The sequence below is a fragment of the Pocillopora damicornis genome, chromosome 13 (assembly GCF_964200805.1).
Source record: "Pocillopora damicornis chromosome 13, jaPocDami1.2, whole genome shotgun sequence".
Classification (NCBI taxonomy): domain Eukaryota; kingdom Metazoa; phylum Cnidaria; class Anthozoa; order Scleractinia; family Pocilloporidae; genus Pocillopora; species Pocillopora damicornis.
In genome coordinates, this window is record NC_142682.1 from 9850748 (window position 1) to 9875086 (window position 24339).

Sequence of the window (24339 nt, forward strand, 5' to 3'; positions counted from 1 at the left end):
AACTATTGAAAGGAATCAAATGGCACAAAGGCCAACTGTAACGCAAATGTCACGCAAGTTTTGAAAGTCACGCATTTACATTTTCGACTGCCCAATGAAGCTGAATTGGTTCCAATAGTTCAAATTGTCTAACTGCCTTAATCTATTCGACTGGCCAAAAACATCAAACCAGCAAAGACTGTTAATCTGACACCAAAAAAAGGCAAAATCTTTCTCGGTTCGTTGAAGGAGTTCAACTTGTCAAATTTGCTCAAGTGGTCTAACTGCACAGGATGCATAAAGCTTTATAGGTTCGATCTAGAAGTCTCCACAATGTAGCTAAATTTGTCGAAGTGGTTGAAATGGTCCAAGTAGCTGAAATCGTTCCACTGGTTTGGTGGTCAAACTAGTGAACAAAGTTGCAGAATCTATCGTAATTCGTTGAAGTCCTTCAAAATGTGAAAGTAACTCATAATTCTTGAAACTGCACAGAAACTACACAATCTAGCTGAATTGTTTCAAGTAGTTAAGATTGTCAAAGTAGCCTCATCGATTCAACTGATTGAAAGGTCAAACCAGCAAAGACAGTCAAACTGCACAAATTGCTCATTCTATATGAATTGATTGAAGAAGTTCAAATGGTCAAGCTGACTAATACGGGCTAATCACACATAATCGTTGAAAAGTCAAACTAGTGTGGACAATCATACTCCAAAAATAGCCCAATCTATCTTAATTGGTTCACGTGGTTGAAATGGTCAAACTAGTTTAATTTGCTCAACTGCACGATATGCATACTTAGCTTAAGAGTTTGAACTGCAGAAACGGCACAATCTATCATACATGGATGGAACGGTTAAATAGTCCAACTAGGGAAGACTGGAAAAAAAAACAGCAACGAGTTAGAACTGTAAAAGTTAGAAATGCAAGGAAGGCTGAAGAGAGAGGAAAAGGAAAGACAAGGAAGGACGGAAGAAAAGGACAGACAAGAGAGGATGGAAGAGAAGGACAGACAAGAAAGGATGGAAGAAAAGGACAGACAGGAAAGGTGAAATTTGATATCACCGAGTATCTTAAGTTGGTATTTCCATTTCAGCAAGCAGATGCTGATAAGTGTTTCTCGCACTTTGAGAAAGTAGCTGGCAATCTTAAGTGGCCCACGGATTACTGGGTAATTCAATTACAGAGTGTACTAGTCGGTAAAGCGAGAAAAAGTTAAACACAGTTAAGTGTAGAGCAAGCTGCAAGTTATGAGACCGCTAAGGATATTATTTTAAAGGGTTCTGAAATAGCTGCCGAGGCTCTGAGACCGTCAGAAAGTCGATAGTCAGACTTATGTAGAATTTGCTAGAAGTAAGGAACAGTTATTTGATCGTTGGTGCCATTCGCAGAGGGTAGATGAGAGTCACGATAGGTTAGTGACAGCTAGATTTAAATAGAGGAGTCTAAGAGGTGCATTCACAGTGATGTCCGAACGTTCGTCCATGAGCAAAAAGCACAAACATTAGAGAAAGGTGCACGACCAGCAGATGAGCTTTGGTTGAGGCACAAAGTGAACTTCATGGAAAAACCCCATCAGCTTCAAACTTCACCCGCTAGAGTTCTGCCTCCTTCGGTACCACGATGGTTTGCAAAACCAGAGAAGTCGGCAGAATGACGGAAAACATCCAAAGCACAATCCTGCTAACAATTACGGGAATCGTTTCAGCTCCTCATGGTCAAGACAGAACAAGTTTGATCGAGGTAAGCTCATCAATCCGCCAACATGTTACTTTTCCAGAAAAGCTGGTCGGCTGATTTCTAGCCTCCCGGAAAAGTGGAGAGTGGCGCCTAAGCGTGATGGTTTTCTCGCTAAGACATTGTCTTTAACTGCTGTTGGTGAAGATACACCCCCCCTCCCCACGTTCTAAGAGAGAAGACTCAAGCAAGTGCTGTGAGTGAAGTCAGTGGCCCCTGCAAATCTGTCATGGATCTTTTTCAGCCCTTCACCCACGATGGTTCGGTGTCATTGTCAACTGATACGTCCAACTCCATACCAATCAAGACCTTGACAGGCACTGGAGCCTCACTTTGGTGTTTTCTGAGAAGTCCTCCACTTGTGCGAGTGTTCTAATAAGAGGAATCGGTTCCAAGTATACCCCGGTGCCACCGTATACAGTGTACACCAGTCTACACCAGTAGTTGTCAATGCTATTGTCACCGACAAGCGTGGTTAAGAAAAGTCTCCAGAGCCAGTAGAGAGGAGAATTCTCCGTCTGTACCCATAATGTGTCGTGACACGAGCCATAAGTAAGAGGTTAGAAACCAGAGACAAAAGAGGTAACATTAGCTGACACCGCCATCAGCCAGGTCCTTACGGACGAGCAACCGAATCCCTCTTTCTCTCAGCCAGTATAAGTACTTTCTGAGAAACGTTTAATGGAACAGGTCGAAAATATGTCAACTTCTCAACTCATCGCAGAACAACACGGAGACCCGGAAGTCTCAGCTATATTTTCAAGAAGTGTTAGTGAAAGCGAGGTATCTCAGAACCCCACCTGTTACTTTACGAAGAATGGAGTGCCAATGAAAATGTGGAGACCACCCGATGTTCCCACAGAAGAGGAGTGGGCTGTCCAGTACCAGATGATTGTCCCAAACACCCACAGACCGGACGTTTTAAGCACAGCGGATGAGACCCCCTTGCCTGGCCACCTGGGTGTCAACAAAACCTGACAGAGGTTCTTAGATCATTTCTACCTGCTCAGTCTAAGAAAAGTTGTGGCGCAATACTGCAAGTCGTTTCACACTTGTTAGATGGCTGAGAAACCGAATCAGATCGTTCCAAAAGTACCGTTACAGCCACTACCAGCCCTTCAAGAGCCATCCAGCAGAAGAATCATTGTTGATTGTTTAGAGCCACTACCTAAGAAGAGGTCTGGACACCAGTATTTGATGACCATCATGTGTGCATCCAGTAGATTTCCTGAAGCCGTGCTCTTGAGAAATATCAGTGCAAAGGTCATAGTCAGAGCTTTAACCAAGCTCTTTACAGCGGTAGGTCTCCCGAGTTCTATCCAGTCTGACCAAGGTTCCAATGTTGTGTGGCATATTTCAACACGTCATGCACGAGCTTGGAGTCACACAGTATGTGTCAACCGCATGTCACCCTCAAAGTCAAAGAGCTCTCGAAAGATGGCACCAAACACTGAAGAACATGATGAGGACCTACCGTTTCGAAAGAGAGGAAGATCGGGACGAGGGTAGCCATCTACGACTGTCTGCTGCAGCTGAGTCAGTACAGGAGTCTCTAGGATTCAGTCCATTCGAGCTCGTATTCGAGCACACTGTGAGAGGACCTCTTAAACTGCTTAAAAAGAAGTTATTATCTAGCAGCACTGAGTCTACGAATCTCTTGCAGTATGATTCAGATTTTTGCAGTAACCGTTTTAGAGCTTGTGAGTTAGCTAAAGCTAATCTTAGCTCTTTCGAGATGTCTTTGAAAGAGAAGTATGATGTAGATGCTGTAGAACGTGACTTCAAATCAGGAGAAAAGGCACTTGCATTGTTGCCAGTGCCTAGAGACAAACTTAATTGTAGATTTTTTGGTCCTTATGTCCCTGAGAAGAAGCTAAATGACCTCAAGAGCTAATGTCAACATGCATCAGACGAACAGCAGCGAGCCGCCCAAAATTTGTTTTCTCTCCTACTCTCATATTTTGTAGCCCAATATGTCCTGATCCTTGTGGTGTGATTTTATTTGTGAAAATATATATTAGTTGTGAGAAATGAGTTTTTTCGTTGGACCGCTCAAATATTTAAATTTTTACCCTGAAGATTACCCGAGTTGTGTGACCTCATGTAACGAGTTTTCTGGACCTTCGGTATTTCTGTCGGCATAATCCTTTGTTGTATCATTTGAAATTAATCCCCGGTCATTATTGAAGCTGGCAAAGAATTATTTCTTCTTTGGTGAATAATTATGTCTGACAAACTTTTTCTATGTCGAAAAGTAGCATCAAAACAGAGACAGTTTTAACAATGACCGACACGACAGAACCTACTGAGCTTCTAGCTTTTAAAAGAGGAAAGGATGGCTATAAAGTTACTGTAGAAATTTCCATGTGTATTTCTGTTGTTCTATCATATCAGCCATTTGCTAAGGTTTTCCGTGAGGTTCGTTTACTCAAATGGCCTGTTACAATCAAGAATTTTGCTCTCGCCTTGTAGCTGATGGTTTTGCTTTTTTTTTTGGACAACACAAGTCTGTTAAAAGGGCCCTAGCTTTTGGGGTCTCGGCCTATTGGTCAAGAAATACAGTATATTCGTCTCTTCACCGCAGTGCCCATATATGATTTTCATACATCCACAATCATTATTCCATCTTCATTGGTTGACGTATTTTCATTGGTCGACTAGCTTAAATGGTTCAACTGGACAATATCCACAACTACTTTAATAGGTTGAATTGCATTGAGATAGATTGTGCCTTTTTTTCCGTTTCACTGTCTTTCCTAGTTTGACTTTTTAACCATTCGATCCATCAAAGCTAGATCGTGAAGTTTATGCAATTCACCATATTAAACCTGTTGCGCATATTGTCCTCTCCTCTTTTTTTCGCTCAAATGTCTTCCCAAGTTTGACTATTTAACCAGTTGATCCATTAAAGCTAGATTGTACAGTTTGTGCAATTCAAGTAATCCGTGGGCCACTTAAGATTGCCAGATACTTTCTCAAAGTGCGAGAAACACTTATCAGCATCTGCTTGCTGAAATGGAAACACCAACTTAAGATACTCGGTGATATCAAAGTTCACCTATCCTGTCTGTCCTTTTCTTCCATCCTTTCTTGTCTGTCCTTCTCTTCCATCCTTTCTTGTCTGTCCTTTTCTTCCGTCCTTCCTTGTCTTTCCTTTTCTTCTCTCTTCAGCCTTCCTCGCATTTCTAACTTTTACAGTTCTAACTCGTTGCTGTTTTTTTTCCAGTCTTCCCTAGTTGGACTATTTAACCGTTCCATCCATGCATGATAGATTGTGCCGTTTCTGCAGTTCAAACTGTTAAGCTAAGTGTGCATATTGTGCAGTTGAAGCATCTAAGCTAGTTCGAGCATTTCACCTACTTCAGCTAGTCGAGATAGAGAGTGCAATTTGTGCAGTTTAACCGTTTCCGCTACTTTGACTATTGCAATAGTCGAAGCAATTAAGCTGATTTGTCATGAAAAAATTCAGCTAAATCTTGCGGTTTATGCAGTTGAGCGAGTTAAACTAGTTTGACCATTTCAACCAACTATTTTTGGAGTATGATTGTCCACACTAGTTTGACTTTTCAACGATTATGTGTGATTAGCCCGTATCAGTCAGTTTGACCATTTGAACTTCCTCAACCAATTCGTATAGAATGAGCAATTTGTGCAGTTTGACTGTCTTTGCTGGTTTGACCTTTCAATCAGTTGAATCGATGAGGCTACTTTGACAATCTTAACTACTTGAAGCAATTCAGCTAGATTGTGAAGTTTCTGTGCAGTTTCAAGAATTATGAGTTACTTTCACATTTTGAAGGACTTCAAGGAATTACCATAGATTCTGCAACTTTGTTCACTAGTTTGACCACCAAACCAGTGGAACGATTTCAGCTACTTGGACCATTTCAACCACTTGGACAAATTTAGCTACATTGTGGAGACTTCTAGATCGAACCTATAAAGCTTTATGCATCCTGTGCAGTTAGACCACTTGGGCAACTTTGACAAGTTGAACTCCTTCAACGAACCGAGAAAGATGTGGCTTTTTTTTTTGCTGTCAGATTAACAGTCTTCGCTGGTTTGATGTTTTTGGCCAGTCGAATAGATTAAGGCAGTTAGACAATTTGAACTATTGGAACCAATTCAGCTTCATCGTGCAGTCAAAAACGTGTAGCTAGTTTGACCATTTGAGCTACCTCAAGCAGTTAAGTATTGTGCAACTTGTGCCAACTCCCATGTTGTTGCATTGTTGTGTTACTTCCCCGGGTGACGTTGTATCTCGGAGTCATACTGCAAGCGCCCTAGCCAACGGGCCACTTGCCCTTGAGGCTCTTTAAGAGACATTACCCAGACTAATGAGTGATTATCAGTCCTCAGGCGATATTTTTGTCCCACCAAGTAATAGCGAAAATGGTCCATATAGATTACCAGAGTTAGCATCTCTAATCGAGTGCCGCAATAGTTCTTTTCCTGCTCATTCAAAGAACGACTCCCGTAAGCTATCACACGCCCAGTGTCATTGAGGTGCAATCGAGATAAAACAGCGCCAGTGCCCAGGGGTTGGCTGGCATCTGTGTCAAGTACGAATAATCCTGCATCAGGACTAAAATCGGGATATGCCGAGACGGGTGCAATGGTCAAGCGATGTTTCAGTTCATTGAAGGCACTTTCTTGTTCCATCTGCCACTGGAAAGATACACCCTTCCTCGACAATTCGTAGAGCGGTTCTGCGACGATCGAGAATCCAGAAATAAACCGCCTATAGTAATGGCAAGACCAATGAAGCTTTGGAGCTCTTTGATGTCTACTGGGATTGGCCAAGTTCTGACAGTCTCGACCTTGTCAGGGTCAGTTTTGATGCCATCTGAGGAGACAACAAGAGTTGGCTTCAGCCTAGAGCAGCAGTTCGTATCCTGTCAAATAAGAACCGTAGGCGATGCAGATGTTCCTCGAGGGAAGGGGCCCAGATAATAATATCATCCAAATACGCAAGACAGTGTGTCGAAGTCAGTTCACTGAGTGCTACATTCATCAATCTGGTAAAACGAGCTGGCCCACTCGTGAGTCCAAAAGGCATAACCCTCCATTGGAATTGTCCACGATGGGTCGAGAATGCTGTTTTGCGTCTGTCCTCTGTTTTTACTTGCACCTGCCGATACCCAGACGCCAAATCCAGACAGAAAAACCATTGGCCACCGCCCAGCGCTTCCAAGACATCATCGGTCCTCGCTGACGGTATTTGCATCTTTCGATGTACAAAAATTCAGTTAGCGGTAATCAATGCACATACGGTAACTTCCATCATGTCTCCAAAACAACCGGACTGCTCCAGGGGCTCTGCGACTCTTCAACTCTACCATTCGCTAGCGGCTCGTCCGGCTGTTGATGTATGATCTCCCTCTGGTGCGGTATTATGCAACGAGGCAGCTGCTTAATGGGAGCATGCTCACACCAGTGTTAATGTCGTGTTCCATAAGATCTAATTATCCTGAATCAGAATTGTTAATCGCAAATATGCCCTCATATTGGTCTATCAGTAGGGAAAATTGCCTTTTCTGCCCCTCTGAAAGCCCATCTGAACTTGGCTGGATAACTTTTGTCTTTCTATTCTCTCTTTCTGTACTGTCCTGCTTATCATCTTCAATATTTCTGTCTATAACTAACCAGCATGGATGGTTAGGTGCTAATGGACGACTGCCAATTTGGGTAGGAGTAGCCCTGCCACTTACACCGCTGACGGTATGGTATTCAGCAACAGGGAGATGTGATCGTAAGGTGAGAACTTTGTCGGAGAAGCTGGCCACTCGAACAAGAGTCTGTCCTGCCTCTGGTACTACAAGGGAATGAGCCATACTTATCTTAGAAGTCCCCTGTACTTCTTTTCACCCCTCCAGGATTTTAGGGCTTCCGGAATTCTGTTCGTAACCTCCATCTGTTCTAGTTCTTATCTGTTGTTCAGTCCCCGGTTCTAGCTGTATATCTGCACATGAAAAGATTCTACAAACAGGTAGGGTTAGCCAAACCTGACCAAACCAAACCCTAACCCTAACCCTAACCCTAACCCTGACCCAAAACCTAACCCTAACCATAACCCTAAGCAATTACTGGTGTAGCCTCGCAGCATCTGAGTGGAACTTCCGACTTACACTGTTTTGAGCATTATCGAATGGAAAACATATTTTTATTTGTTTGCAATTAAACCGGGTGATTGTGAGTTAAAGCTCACAAAAAAGCGTTTTCGCCTTTTGGTTTCTAAAATACGCTGCTTTCAGCTTTATCGCACCAAAAGCATGTTTCCAGCTTAACTGTATCCGAAGACACGTTTCCGCCTCTTTGCAGCTAGTCACCCTAAGTAGAACTTGATTTCACTAAACCAACGTTTTCGTCTGTTTTCGGCTAAGTTACCACTGTCTTCAGCATTATCTTTCTGCGAACAACGCTTTGGACTCTTTTGTAAGTAGACTGCGGTTTTTCAGGGTTTATTGCACCAAAAACATGTTTTGGTCTTTTGGCAACTAAATTAAACTGCTTTTAAGCCTTATCTTACGGCAAAGTAGCGTTTTCCCTCTTTAAATGCTAAAATACGCTGCTTTCAGCTTCATTGCACCACAAACATGTGTTCGCTTGTTTTCTGTAAAATTGCCCTGTTTCCAGCGTTATTGCAACGGGAAAAGGTGTTTTGCAAGGCTGCAGCGAGTGACGCTGATTTTGACTTGATTTTACTTAGAACAACGTTTTTGCTTGTTTTTGGCTAGGTTGTGCTGTTTTCAGCATCATCTTTCTGAGCAGAATGTTTTCCTCTTTGTTCGTTACCAAACTACACTTTTGACGCTCTACATTACCGAAAGAATGCTTTGGTTCGTTGGCAACTAAATTAAGTTGCTTTGAGCCCTATGTCACACACACACACAAAAAAAAAGCGTTTTCCCTTTCTGTGTTTAAAATACGCTGCGTGTAGCTTTATTGCAGGAAAAATATGTTTTGGTTTGTTTGCGGTAAAATTGGGCTGTTTCCAGTGTTATTGCACCGGAAAAAGGTTGTCTGTCAGTTTGCAGCGAGTTACTTTGATTTTACTTGATCTTACTCAAAACAACGTTTTTGTTTGTTTTCGGCTAAGGTACGCTGTTTTCAGTATTATGTTTCTGAGAACAGGCTTTTCCTTCTTTTCCTAGTTAAACTTCGCTTTTGACCCTCAAAAACAATCGGAAAACATGTTTTGGTTTGTTGCGAACGAAATTGAAAGTTTGGAACTTAATGTCAGAGAAAGCAGCGATTTAGTTTTCGCCCGGAAAGTAGGCTGCTTCAAGCTTCATAACACCGAAAATATGTTTTGGTTAGTTGGCACCAAATTGGGTTCTTTGAGCTTTATATCGCAAAAAACAGCGGTTTTGCTTTTTGTTTGCTAAAACACGTTGCACTCACACAACGGTCTGTTTGCCGTAGAGTTGTGTTGTTTCCAGCGTAAGTGCAGGGTAAAAAGCTTTTCTTCCACTTTGCAGCGAGTCACCCTGCTTTTCTCTTGATTTTACTCAAAACAACGTTTTTTCTTGTGATTGACTAAGTGACAACGGTTTGCTAGTTTTTGGCCAGGTTACGCTGTTTTCAGCATCATCTTTGTGAGAACAGCCTCAATAGCGTTTTCTCTTTTTAATTGCTAAGATACGCTGTTTTCAGCTTTATTGCACCAAAAACATGTTTTTGCTTTGGTTACCGTCAAATTGGGCTTTTCCCAGCGTTATTGCACCGGTGAATGGATTTCTTTTCCAGTCTTTTGCGAGTGCCGCTGATTTTTACTTGAGGGCACTCAGAACAACGTTTTAGCCTGTTTTAGCTAAGTTACCCTGTTCTCAGCATTATCTTTCTGAGAGCAACCATTTTCTCGGTTTTGTAAGTAGACTACACTTTTGACGCTTTATCTTACCGAAAACATGTCTTGGTTTAGTTGCAGCTAAAATTGCAAGCTTCGAGCTTTATGTCACAAAAAGCAGCCATTTAGTTTTTCGTTGGAAAACACGCTGCATGAGCTTTATAGCACCAAAAATATCTTTTGGTTAGTTGGCAACGAAATTGAGCTTCTTTGAGCTTTATATCGGAAAAACCAGCGTTTTTGCTTTTACTTGGCTAAACCACGTTGCACTCAGCTTTATAGCACAAAAAAAAAATGTTTCGGTCTGTTTGCCGTAAAGTTGTGTGTTTTGCAGTGATATTGCACCGGAAAAACGTTTTCTTTCAGTTTGCAGCGAGTCCGCCCAATTTTTCCTTGATTTTACTCAAAAGAACGTTTTTACTTCTGTTTGGCTAAGTTACGCTGGTCCAGAATCCTCCTTCTGAGGACAACCTTTTCCTCTTCTTTCGTGAGCAAACTACACATTTGACGCTCTATATTACCGGAAAAATGTTTTGGTTTGTTGGCTACTAAACTGGGCTGCTTTGAGCCTTGTGTCAGAAAAAACAGCGTTTTTTTCCTTGCTGTGTTTGAAATACGTTGCGTTTAGCTTTATTGCAGGAAGAAGATGTTTTGGTTTGTTTGCCGTAACAGTGGGCTGTTCCCAGCGTTATTGCAACGGAAAAAGGTTTTCTCTCAGTTTGCAGCGAGTCACGCTGATTTTTACCTGATTTTACTCAACAAAACGTTTTGGTCTCTTTCCGGCTAGGTTACGCTGTTTTCAACAATATGTTTCTGAGAACAGGCTTTTCCTTTCTTCCCTACCAAAACTGCGCTTTTGACCTTTTATCTTACCCAAACCATCTTTTGGTTTGGTTGCAACTAAATTAGAAGCTTCGAGCTTTATGTCACAAAAAGCAGCGATCTTGGTTTTTTGCGAGAAAACACGCTGTTTTAAGTTTCATTCAGACGGAAAATATGTTTTGGTTAGTTGACAACGAAATTGGGCTTCTTTGAGCTTTATATCACAAAAAAAAAAGCGTGTTTGCATTTTGGTTGCTAAAAGACGTTCCACTCAACCTTATAGCGCAAAAAATATGTTTTGGTTTGTTTGGCGTCAAACTGGGCTCTTTCCAGCGTCATTGAACCGGTAAATGGATTTCTTTTTCCAGTTTTTAGGGAGTGACCTTGATTTTTTTTTTGATTGCCCTCAAAAAAACGTTTTAGCCTGTTTTTGGCTAAGTTACACTAGCTTCAGTATTAGCTTTCTTAGAACAACCTTTGCCACATTTCCCTACATGAAATAGGTTTTTGACGCTCTAACTTATCGAAAATATGTTTTGGTGCGTTTGCAGGGAGTTGGGGCTAGCTTGAGCTGGTCGGAACAGGGAAACTGTCAGTTGAAAGCAATGTGTATTCCCTGTTTTACCTAGTCAACAAAGTTTCTGGACGTTTAAAGCCAAAAACCATGACCTGTATAAAAAGGGTTCGTTGGAGTTACCTCAAATAGGCGTAGGCCTTCGATGACGGAGGTGAAATCAGCTTTACTTGTGCCGCTATTTTTGAGTTTCTCATTTTCACGTGTTCAAGCTTCAAACTTCATAGCACCCACAATATGTTTTGCTTTGTTAACAACAACACTGGGCTTCCTTGAGCTATATATCACAAAAAGAAAAAAAGCGTTTTTGCTTTTTTGTTGCTAAAACACGTTGGAATCAGCTAAATAGCATAAAAAGCATATTTTGGTTTGTTTGCCGTAAAATTGTGTCGTTGCCAGCGTTATTGCACCTGGAAAAGGTTTTCTTCCAGTTTGCAGCGGGTCACCCTGGCTTTCTACTTCATTTTACTCAAAACAACGTTTTTACTTGTGTCTGGCTAAGTGACGCTGTTTTAGAATCCTCTTTCTGAGAACAACCTTTACCTCTGTTATCGTAACCAAACTACACTTTCCATGCTCTATATCACTGGAAAAATGTTTTGGTTTGTCGGCAACTAAATTAGATTATCTTTGAGGCGTATATCACAAAAACCAGCGTTTTTGCCTTTCTGTGTTTAAAATACGCTGCGTTTAGCTTTATTAGAGGAGAAACATGTTTGGGTTTGTTTGCCGTAAAATTGGGCTCTTCCCAGCGTTATTGCACCGGGAAAAGGTTTTCTGCCAGTTTTCAGCGAGTCATGCTGATTTTTATCTCATTTTGCTCAATAGAACGTTTTCGTTTGCCTTCGGCTAAGTTACGTTGTTTTCAGCATTATGTTTCTGAGAACGGGCTTTTCCTTGTCTTCCTACCTAAACTGTGCTTTTGACCCTTTATCTTATCGAAAACATGTTTTGGCGGGTTGGCAATGAGATCGGATGTTTCGAGCATTTTGTTACAAAAAAACAGCGATTTCGTTTTTCGTTTCGGAATACCCTTTTTTGAGTCTCATAGTAGCGAAAATAGGTTTTGTGTATGTTGGCAACAAAATCGCGCTGCTTTGAGTTTTATATCACAAAAAAGAGCGTTTTTGCTTTTTCGTTGCTAAAACACGTTGGACTCAGCTTTATAGAACAAAAAACATGTTTTGGTTTGTTTGCTGTAATATTGGTTTGTTTTCAGTGCTATTGCACCAAGAAAAGGTCTTCTTCCAGTATGCAGGGAGTCACCCTGATTTTCACTTGATTTTACTCAAACGACGGTTTTGCTTTCTTTTGGCTAAGTTACGCTGTCTCAGAATCGTCTTTCTGAGGACAACGTTGTTCTCTGTTTCCGTAACCAAACTACACTTTGGACGCTCTATATTACTGAAAAATGTTTTGGCTTGTTGGCAGCTAAATTTTTCGTTTCCGTTTATTTTCGGGTAAGTTACGCTGTTTTCAGGATTCATGTTTGGAGGAACAGCCTTTACCTTTTTCCGTACATAAACTGCGCTGTTAACCCTTTATCTTACCGAAAACATGTTTCGGGTTTTTGGCAACTACAGTGGAAGCTGCGAGCCTTAGCTCACAAAAGACAGCAATTCGCCTTTTCGTTGCAAAATACGCTGCTTTAACCTTCATAGCAACGAGAATATGTTTTGGTTTGTTGGCAACAAAATTAGGCTTCTTTGAGGCTTATATCACAAAAAACAGCGTCTTTGCTTTTTGTTGAGAAAGACGTTGCAACCAGCTTTATAGCACCACACCATATTTTAGTTTGTTCGTCGTAAAATTGTGTTGTTGACAGCGTTATTGCACCGGGAAAAGGTTCTCTTCCAGTCGGCAGCGAGTCACCCTGCTTTTCGCTTGATTTTACTCAAAACAACGTTTTTGCTTGTGTTTGGCTAAGTTACAACGGTTTTGCTAGCTTTTGGCTAGGTTGCGCTGTTTTCAGCATCATCTTTCTAAGAACAACGTTTTCTTCCTTTTTTCGTTACCAAACTACCCTTGTAAATTACGCTGCTTTCAGTTTGATGGCACCAAAAACATGTTTTTTTTTGTTGGCAACTAAATTGGGCTGTTTTGAGCTTTATGTTGCGTGCTCCTTGCTAAAATACAGTGTTCTCAGCTTTATAGCACCAAAAACATGTTTTGCTTTGTTTGCCGTCAAATTGGGCATTTTCCAGCATTTTGCAGCGGTAAATGGATTTCTTTTCCAATTTTTAACGAGTGACGCTGATTTTTACTCGATGGCACTCAAAACAACGTTTTAGCCTGTTTTTTGGCTAAGTTACGCTGTTTTAAGCATTATCTTTCGAAGAACAACCTTTACCACTTTTTCCTACATGAAATACGTTTTTGACGCTCTAACTTATCAAAAACACCTTTTGGTTTGTTTGCAGCGAGTTTGAGCTGGTTTGAGCTTTGTGTCACAAAAGAGGGCGTTTTTCCTTTTCTGTGTCTAAAATAAGCTGCTTTAAGCTTTTTTGCAGCAAAAACATGTTTTGGTTCCTGTGCCGTAGAATAGTGCTGTTTCCAACGATATTGCATGGGGAAATGGTTTCCTGCTAGTTTGTAGTGAGTGACGTAGATTTTTACCTGATTTTATTGATTTTACTAAAAGTAACGTTTCTGCTTGTCTTCTGCTAAGTTACGCTGTTTTCTCGGTTTTGTAACTAAACTACACTTTTGACGCTCTATCTTACCGAAAACATGTTGTGGTTTGTTCGCAACGAAATTGGGCTGCTTTGAAATTTAGATCACGAAAAACAACCCTTTTCCTTTTCTTTGCTAAAATACGTTGCACTCAGCTTTATAGCACAAAATACATGTTTTTATTTGTTTGCCGTAAAATTTAAATTCAGCCTTATTGAACAGAAAAAGGTTTTCTTCCAGTTTGCAGCGAGTCACTTTTAGTTTCACTTGATTTTAATCAAAACAACGTTTTCGTTTGTTTTCGCACCTTGAACGCCCAGTATAGGTACGAGAAAAAAGGAAAAGGCTGTTCTGGAAAACATAATACTGAAAACAGCGTAACTTCCCCGAAAATAAACGGAAACGCTTGTTTTGAGTAAAATCAAGTAAAAATCAAGTGACTCGCTGCAAACTGGCGGAAAACATTTTTCCGGTGCAATATCGCAGGAAACAGCCCAATTTTACGGCAAACAAACCACAACATGTTTTTCCTGCAATAACGCTAAACGCAGCGTATTTAAAACACAGAAAGGTAGAAATGCTCTTTTTTGTGACGCAAGGCTCAAGGTAACCTAATTAGGTTGCCAACAAGCCAAAACATTTTTTCGGTAATATAGGGCGTCAAAAGTGTAGTTTGGTTACGGAAACAGAGAACAAGGTTGTCCTCAGAAAGACGATTCTGAGACAGCGTAACTTAACCAAAAGCGAGCAAAACCGTCGTTTGAATAACATCAAGTGAAAATCAGGGTGACTCCCTGCACACTGGAAGAAGGCCCTTTTTTTGGTGCAATAGCACTGAAAACAACCCAATATTACAGCAAACAAACCAACACATGTTTTTCGCTCTATAAAGCTGAGTCTAACGTGTTTTAGCAACGAAAAAGCAAAAACGCTTTTTTTTGATATAAAACTCAAAGCAGCGCGATTTTGTTGCCAACATACAAAAACGTATTTTCGCTACTATCAGACTCAAAAAAGGGTATTCACAAACGAAAAACGAAATCGCTGTTTTTCGTAACAAAATGCTCAAAACATCCGATCTCATTGCCAACACGCCAAAACATGTTTTCGATAAGATAAAGGGTCAAAAGCACAGTTTACGTAGGAAGACAAGGAAAAGCCCGTTCTCAGAAACATAATGCTGAAAACAACGTAACTTAGCCGAAGGCAAACGAAAACGTTCTATTCAGCAAAATGAGATAAAAATCCGCATGACTCGCTGAAAACTGGCAGAAAACCTTTTCCCGGTGCAATAACGCTGGGAAGAACCCAATTATACGGCAAACAAACCCAAACATGTTTCTCCTCTAATAAGGCTAAACGCAGCGTATTTTAAACACAGAAAGGCAAAAACGCTGGTTTTTGTGATATACGCCTCAAAGATAATCTAATTTAGTTGCCAACAAACCAAAACATTTTTCCAGTAATATAGAGCATCAAAAGTGTAGTTTGGTTACGAAAACAGAGGTAAAGGTTGTTCTCAGAAAGAGGATTCTAAAACGGCGTCACTTAGCCAGACAAAAGTAAAAACGTTGTTTTGAGGAAAATGAAGTAAAAAGCCAGGGTGACTCGCTGCAAACTGGAAGAAAGCCTTTTCCAGGTGCAATAACGCTGGCAACGACACAATTTTACGGCAAACAAACCAAAATATGCTTTTTATGCTATATAGCTAATTTCAACTTGTTTTAGTAACAAAAAAAGCAAAAACGCTTTTTTTTGTGATGTATAGCTCAAGGAAGCCCAGTGTTGTTGTCAACAAAGCAAAACATATTGTGGGTGCTATGAAGTTTGAAGCTTGAACACGTGAAAATGAGAAACTCAAAAATAGCGGCACAAGTAAAGCTGATTTCACCTCCGTCATCGAAGGCCTACGCCTATTTGAAGTAACTCCAACAACCCCTTTTTATACAGGTCATGGTTTTCGGCTTTAAACGTCCAGAAACTTTGTTGACTAGGTAAAACAGGGAATACACATTGCTTTCAACTGACGGTTTCCCTGTTCGAATTAGCTCGAACTAGCCCCAACTCCCTGCAAGCGCACCAAAACATATTTTCGATAGGTTAGAGCGTCAAAAACGTATTTCATGTAGGTAAGATAAAAGGTCAAAAGTGCAGTTTTCGTAGGGAAGAAAGGAAAAGCCCTTTCTCAGAAACATATCGTTGAAACAACGTAACCTAGCCGGAAAGAGACGAAAACGTTTTGTGGAGTAAAATCAAGTAAAAATCAGCGTGACTCGCTGCAAACTGAGAGAAAACCTTTTTCCGTTGCAATAACGCTGGGAACAGCCCACTGTTACGGCAAACAAACCAAAACATCTTCCTCTTGCAACAAAGCTAAACGCAACGTATTTTAAACACAGCAAGGAAAAAAACGCCGTTTTTTGGTGACATAAGGCTCAAAGCAGCCTAGTTTAGTTGCCAACAAACCAAAACATTTTTCCGGTAATATAGAGCGTCAAATGTGTAGTTTGCTCACGAAAGAAGAGTAAAAGGTTGTTCTCAGAAGGAGGATTCTGGAACAGCGTAACTTAGCCAAACACAAGGAAAAACGTTGTTTGAGTAAAATCAAGGAAAAATTGGGCGGACTCGCTGCAAACTGAAAGAAAACCTTTTTCCGGTGCAATATCACTGCAAAACACACAACTTTACGGCAAACAGACCAAAACTGTTTTTCTGCTATAAAGCTGAGTGCAACGTGTTTTAGCCAAGAAAAAGCAAAAACGTTGGGTTTTGCGATATAAAGCTCAAAGAAGCTCAATTTCGTTGCCAACTAACCAAAAGATATTTTTGGTGCTATAAAGCTCATGCAGCGTGTTTTCCAACGAAAAACTAAATGGCTGCTTTTTGTGACATGAAGCTTGCAATTTAGCTGCAACTAAACCAAAACATGTTTTCGGTAAGATAAAGCGTCAAAAGTGTAGTTTACTTACAAAACCGAGAGAATGGTTGTTCTCAGAAAGATAATGCTGAAAACAGGGTAACTTAGCTAAAACAGGCTAAAACGTTGTTCTGAGTGCCCTCAAGTAAAAATCAGCGTCACTCGCAAAAAACTGGAAAAGAAATCCATTTTCCGGTACAATAACGCTGGGAAAAGCCCAATTTGACGGTAACCAAAGCAAAAACATGTTTTTGGTGCAATAAAGCTGAAAACAGCGTATCTTATCAATTAAAAAGGGAAAACTTTATTGAGGCTGTTCTCTCAAAGATGATGCTGAAAACAGCGTAACCTGGCCAAAAACTAGCAAACCGTTGTCACTTAGCCAATCACAAGAAAAAACGTTGTTTTGAGTAAAATCAAGAGAAAAGCAGGGTGACTCGCTGCAAACTGGAAGAAAACCTTTTTCCCCTGCAACAACGCTGAAAACAACACAGCTTTATGGCAACTTTACCGTTGTGTGAGTGCAACGTGTTTTAGCAAACAAAAAGCAAAATCGCTGTTTTTTGCGATATAAGGCTCAAAGAACCCAATTTTGGTGCCAACTAACAAAAACATATTTTCGGTGTTATGAAGCTTGAAGCAGCGTACTTTCCGGGGAAAAACTAAATCGCTGCTTTTTCTGACATAAAGTTCGAAACTTCCAATTTCCTTGCCAACAAACCAAAACATGTTTTCCCATGGTTTTTGAGGGTCAAAAGCGAAGTTTAACTAGGAAAAGAAGGAAAAGCCTGTTCTCAGAAACGTAATGCTGAAAAACAGCGTGCCTTAGCCGAAAACAAACAAAAACGTTGTTTTGAGTAAGATCAAGTAAAATCAAAGTAACTCGCTGCAAACTGACAGACAACCTTTCTCCGGTGCAATAACACTGGAAACAGCCCAATTTTACCGCAAACAAACCAAAACAAATTTTTCCTTCAATAAAGCCACACGCAGCGTATTTTAAACACAGAAAGGGAAAACGCTTTTTTTGTGTGTGTGTGGGACATAGGGCTCAAAGCAACTTAATTTAGTTGCCAACGAACCAAAGCATTCTTTCGGTAATAGAGAGCGTCAAAAGTGTAGTTTGGTAACGAACAAAGAGGAAAACCTTCTGCTCAGAAAGATGATGCTGAAAACAGCAGAACCTAGCCAAAAACAAGCAAAAACGTTGTTTTAAGTAAAATCAAGTCAAAATCAGTGTCACTCGCTGCAGCCTTGCAAAACATCTTTTCCCGTTGCAATAACGCTGGAAACAGGGCAGTTTTACAGAAAACAAGCGAACACATGTTTGTGGTGCAATGAAGCTGAAAGCAGCGTATTTTAGCATTTAAAAAGGGAAAGCGCTACTTTGCCGTAAGATAAGGCTTAAAGCAGTTTAATTTAGTTGCCAACAGACCAAAACATGTCGTTGGTGCGATAAACCGTGAAAAACCGTAGTCTAGTTACAAAAGAGTCCAAAGCGTTGTTTGCAGAAAGACAATGCTGAAGACAGTGGTAACTTAGGCGAAAACAGACGAAAACGTTGGTTGGCGAAAATGCTTTTTTGTGAGCCTTAACTCACAATCGCCCGGTTTAGTTGCAAACAAATAGAAATATGTTTTCCATTCGATAATGCTCAAGACAGCATAAGTCGGAAATTCCACTCAGTTGCTGCGAGGCTACACCAGTAATTGCTTAGGGTTATGGTCAGGGTTAGGGTTAGGGTTAGGGTTAGGGTTAGGGTTTGGGTCAGGGTTAGGGCTTGGTTTGGTTAGGTTTGGCTGACCCTACGTGTTTGTAGAATCTTTTCATGTGCAGGTATACAGCTAGAACCGGGGACTGAACAACAGATAAGAACTAGAACAGATGGAGGTTACGAACAGAATTCCGGAAGCCCTAGAATCCTGGAGGGGCGAAAAGAAGTACAGGGGACTTCTAAGATAAGTATGGCTCGTTCCCTAGTAGTACCAGAGGCAGGACAGACTCTTGTTCGAGTGGCCAGCTTCTCCGACAAAGTTCTCACCTTACGATCACATCTCCCTGTTGCTGAATACCATACCGTCGGCGGTGTAAGTGGCAGTGCTACTCCTACCGAAATTGGCGGTAGTCCATCAGCACCTAACCATCCACGCTGCTTAGTTATAGACAGAAATATTGAGGATGATAAGCAAGAAAGTACAGAAAGAGAGAATAGAAGGGCAAAAGTTATCCAGCCAAGTTCAGATGGGCTTTCAGAGGGGCAGAAAAGGTAATTTTCCCTACTGATAGACCAATATGAGGGCATATTTGCAATTAACAATTCTGATTTAGGATAATTAGATCTTATGGAACACGACATTAACACCGGTGTGAGCATGCTCCCATTAAGCAGCTGCCTCGTCGCGTACTACCGCACCAGAGGGAGATCATACATCAACAGCCGGACGAGCCGCTAGCGCTAGCGCTAGTAGAGTTGAAGAGTCGCAGAGCCCCTGGAGCAGTCTGGTTGCTTTGGTAAGGAGACATGATGGAAGTTACCGTATGTGCATTGATTACCGCTAACTGAATTTGTGTACATCGAAAGATGCAATACCGTTAGCGAGGACCGATGATGTCTTGGAAGCGCTGGCTGGTGGCCAATGGTTTTCCTGTCTGGATTTGGCGTCTGGGTATCGGCAGATGCAAGTAAAAGAAGAGGATAGACCCAAAACAGCATTCTCGACCCATCGTGGACAATTCCAATGGAGGGTTATGCCTTTTGGACTCACGAGTGGGCCAGCTAGTTTGACCAGATTGATGAATCTAGCACTCAGTGAACTGACTTCGACACACTGTCTTGCGTATTTGGATGATATTGTTATCTGGGCCCCTTCCCTCGAGGAACATCTGCATCGCCTAGGGTTACTATTTGACAGGATACGAACTGCTGCTCTTAAGCTGAAGCCAACTTAGTGTCGGTTTCTAAAGAGAGAAGTTTCGTTCGCAGGGCATGTTGTCTCTGCAGATGGCATCAAAACTGACCCTGACAAGGTCGAGACTGTCAGAACTTGGCCAACCCCAGTAGACATCAGCTCCAAAGCTTCATTGGTCTTGCCATTACTATAGGCGGTTTATTTCTGGATTCTAGATCGTCGCAGAACCGCTCTACGAATTGTGGAGGAAGGGTGTATCTTTCCAGTGGCAGATGGAACAAGAAAGTGCCTGCAATGAACTGAAACATCACTTGACCATTGCACCTGTCTCGGCATATCCCGATTTTAGTCCTGATGCATGATTATTTGTAGGTGACAAAGATGCCAGCCAGGATTATCCCAAGTTACGGTTGTTGCTAGAGACCTTCCGGTCGGTGAAACCCCAAGCGAAGTGAGAAATATTTGGTACCCAGAAGTGGTTGCACAGGCTTAAAGAGATGATCCAGGTATCAGCGTGGTACTTTGTCGTTTGTTGAAAGAGTGGAGGAAACCAGCTGTTGAGGAACCTCACGTCAATGAGCTATGCTGCTCGTGATGTCTGGGCCCAGTTTGAACTGTTGTTGCTAAAACAGCGGGTTCTCTATATAAAGTCAGCTGCCCACACTGCTCAAGCTAAACTGAGGATGGTTGTACCGAAACAGTTAGTGGAGCAGGCCCTTGTCGAAGTTCATGATGGCGTTGCTGGCGCCCACCTTGGTGGAATGAAGAGTCTAATGAAGATAATCAGCCTTATGTCCCTGAGAAGAAGCTAAATGACCTCAAGAGCTAATGTCAACATGCATCAGACGAACAGCAGCGAGCCGCCCAAAATTTGTTTTCTCTCCTACTCTCATATTTTGTAGCCCAATATGTCCTGATCCTTGTGGTGTGATTTTATTTGTGAAAATATATATTAGTTGTGAGAAATGAGTTTTTTCGTTGGACCGCTCAAATATTCAAATTTTTACCCTGAAGATTACCCGAGTTGTGTGACCTTATGTAACGAGTTTGCTGGACCTCCGGTATTTCTGTCGGCATAATCCTTTGTTGTATCATTTGAAATTAATCCCCGGTCATTATTGAAGCTGGCAAAGAATTATTTCTTCTTTGGTGAATAATTATGTCTGACAAACTTTTTCTATGTCGAAAAGTAGCATCAAAACAGAGACAGTTTTAACAATGACCGACACGACAGAACCTACTGAGCTTCTAGCTTTTAAAAGAGGAAAGGATGGCTATAAAGTTACTGTAGAAATTTCCATGTGTATTTCTGTTGTTCTATCATATCAGCCATTTGCTAATGTTTTCCGTGAGGTTCGTTTACTCAAATGGCCTGTTACAATCAAGAATTTTGCTCTCGCCTTGTAGCTGATGGTTTTGCTTTTTCTTTTGGACAACACAAGTCTGTTAAAAGGGCCCTAGCTTTTGGGGTCTCGGCCTATTGGTCAAGAAATACAGTATATTCGTCTCTTCACCGCAGTGCCCATATATGATTTTCATACATCCACAATCATTATTCCATCTTCATTGGTTGACGTATTTTCATTGGTCGACTAGCTTAAATGGTTCAACTGGACAATATCCACAACTACTTTAATAGGTTGAATTGCATTGAGATAGATTGTGCCTTTTTTTCCGTTTCACTGTCTTTCCTAGTTTGACTTTTTAACCATTCGATCCATCAAAGCTAGATCGTGAAGTTTATGCAATTCACCATATTAAACCTGTTGCGCATATTGTCCTCTTCTCTTTTTTTCGCTCAAATGTCTTCCCAAGTTTGACCATTTAACCAGTTGATCCATTAAAGCTAGATTGTACAGTTTGTGCAATTCAAGTAATCCGTGGGCCACTTAAGATTGCCAGATACTTTCTCAAAGTGCGAGAAACACTTATCAGCATCTGCTTGCTGAAATGGAAACACCAACTTAAGATACTCGGTGATATCAAAGTTCACCTTTCCTGTCTGTCCTTTTCTTCCATCCTTTCTTGTCTGTCCTTCTCTTCCATCCTTTCTTGTCTGTCCTTTTCTTCCGTCCTTCCTTGTCTTTCCTTTTCTTCTCTCTTCAGCCTTCCTCGCATTTCTAACTTTTACAGTTCTAACTCGTTGCTGTTTTTTTTCCAGTCTTCCCTAGTTGGACTATTTAACCGTTCCATCCATGCATGATAGATTGTGCCGTTTCTGCAGTTCAAACTGTTAAGCTAAGTGTGCATATTGTGCAGTTGAAGCATCTAAGCTAGTTCGAGCATTTCACCTACTTCAGCTAGTCGAGATAGAGAGTGCAATTTGTGCAGTTTAACCGTTTCCGCTACTTTGACTATTGCAATAGTCGAAGCAATTAAGCTGATTTGTCATGAAAAAATTCAGCTAAATCTTGCGGTTTATGCAGTTGAGCGAGTTAAACTAGTTTGACCATTTCAACCAACTATTTTTGGAGTATGATTGTCCACACTAGTTTGACTTTTCAACGATTATGTGTGATTAGCCCGTATCAGTCAGTTTGACCATTTGAACTTCTTCAACCAATTCGTATAGAATGAGCAATTTGTGCAGTTTGACTGTCTTTGCTGGTTTGACCTTTCAATCAGTTGAATCGATGAGGCTCCTTTGACAATCTTAACTACTTGAAACAATTCAGCTAGATTGTGAAGTTTCTGTGCAGTTTCAAGAATTATGAGTTACTTTCACATTTTGAAGGACTTCAAGGAATTACCATAGATTCTGCAGCTTTGTTCACTAGTTTGACCACCAAACCAGTGGAACGATTTCAGCTACTTGGACCATTTCAACCACTTGGACAAATTTAGCTACATTGTGGAGACTTCTAGATCGAACCTATAAAGCTTTATGCATCCTGTGCAGTTAGACCACTTGGGCAAATTTGACAAGTTGAACTCCTTCAACGAACCGAGAAAGATGTTGCTTTTTTTTTGCTGTCAGATTAACAGTCTTCGCTGGTTTGATGTTTTTGGCCAGTCGAATAGATTAAGGCAGTTAGACAATTTGAACTATTGGAACCAATTCAGCTTCATCGTGCAGTCAAAAACGTGTAGCTAGTTTGACCATTTGAGCTACCTCAAGCAGTTAAGTATTGTGCAACTTGTGCCAATTCCCATGTTGTTGCATTGTTGTGTTACCTCCCCGGGTGACGTTGTATCTCAGAGTCATACTGTAAGCGCCCTAGCCAACGGGCCACTTGCCCTTGAGGCTCTTTAAGAGACATTACCCAGACTAATGAGTGATTATCAGTCCTCAGGCGATATTTTTGTCCCACCAAGTAATAGCGAAAATGGTCCATATAGATTACCAAAGTTAGCATCTCTAATCGAGTGCCGCAATAGTTCTTTTCCTGCTCATTCAAAGAACGACTCCCGTAAGCTATCACACGCCCAGTGTCATTGAGGTGCAATCGAGATAAAACAGCGCCAGTGCCCAGGGGTTGGCTGGCATCTGTGTCAAGTACGAATAATCCTGCATCAGGACTAAAATCGGGATATGCCGAGACGGGTGCAATGGTCAAGCGATGTTTCAGTTCATTGAAGGCACTTTCTTGTTCCATCTGCCACTGGAAAGATACACCCTTCCTCGACAATTCGTAGAGCGGTTCTGCGACGATCGAGAATCCAGAAATAAACCGCCTATAGTAATGGTAAGACCAATGAAGCTTTGGAGCTCTTTGATGTCTTCTGGGACTGGCCAAGTTCTGACAGTCTCGACCTTGTCAGGGTCAGTTTTGATGCCATCTGAGGAGACAACAAGAGTTGGCTTCAGCTTTAGAGCAGCAGTTCGTATCCTGTCAAATAAGAACCGTAGGCGATCCAGATGTTCCTCGAGGGAAGGGGCCCAGATAATAATATCATCCAAATACGCAAGACAGTGTGTCGAAGTCAGTTCACTGAGTGCTACATTCATCAATCTGGTAAAACGAGCTGGCCCACTCGTGAGTCCAAAAGGCATAACCCTCCATTGGAATTGTCCACGATGGGTCGAGAATGCTGTTTTGGGTCTGTCCTCTGTTTTTACTTGCACCTGCCGATACCCAGACGCCAAATCCAGACAGGAAAACCATTGGCCACCAGCCAGCGCTTCCAAGACATCATCGGTCCTCGCTGACGGTATTTGCATCTTTCGATGTACACAAATTCAGTTAGCGGTAATCAATGCACATACGGTAACTTCCATCATGTCTCCAAAACAACCGGACTGCTCCAGGGGCTCTGCGACTCTTCAACTCTACCATTCGCTAGCGGCTCGTCCGGCTGTTGATGTATGATCTCCCTCTGGTGCGGTAGTATGCGACGAGGCAGCTGCTTAATGGGAGCATGCTCACACCAGTGTTAATGTCGTGTTCCATAAGATCTAATTATCCTAAATCAGAATTGTTAATCGCAAATATGCCCTCATATTGGTCTATCAGTAGGGAAAATTGCCTTTTCTGCCCCTCTGAAAGCCCATCTAAACTTGGCTGGATAACTTTTGCCTTTCTATTCTCTCTTTCTTTACTTTCCTGCTTATCATCTTCAATATTTCTGTCTATAACTAACCAGCATGGATGGTTAGGTGGTAATGGACGACTGCCAATTTGGGTAGGAGTAGCCCTGCCACTTACACCGCTGACGGTATGGTATTCAGCAACAGGGAGATGTGATCGTAAGATGAGAACTTTGTCGGAGAAGCTGGCCACTCGAACAAGAGTCTGTCCTGCCTCTGGTACTACAAGGGAATGAGCCATACTTATCTTAGAAGTCCCCTGTACTTCTTTTCACCCCTCCAGGATTTTAGGGCTTCCGGAATTCTGTTCGTAACCTCCATCTGTTCTAGTTCTTATCTGTTGTTCAGTCC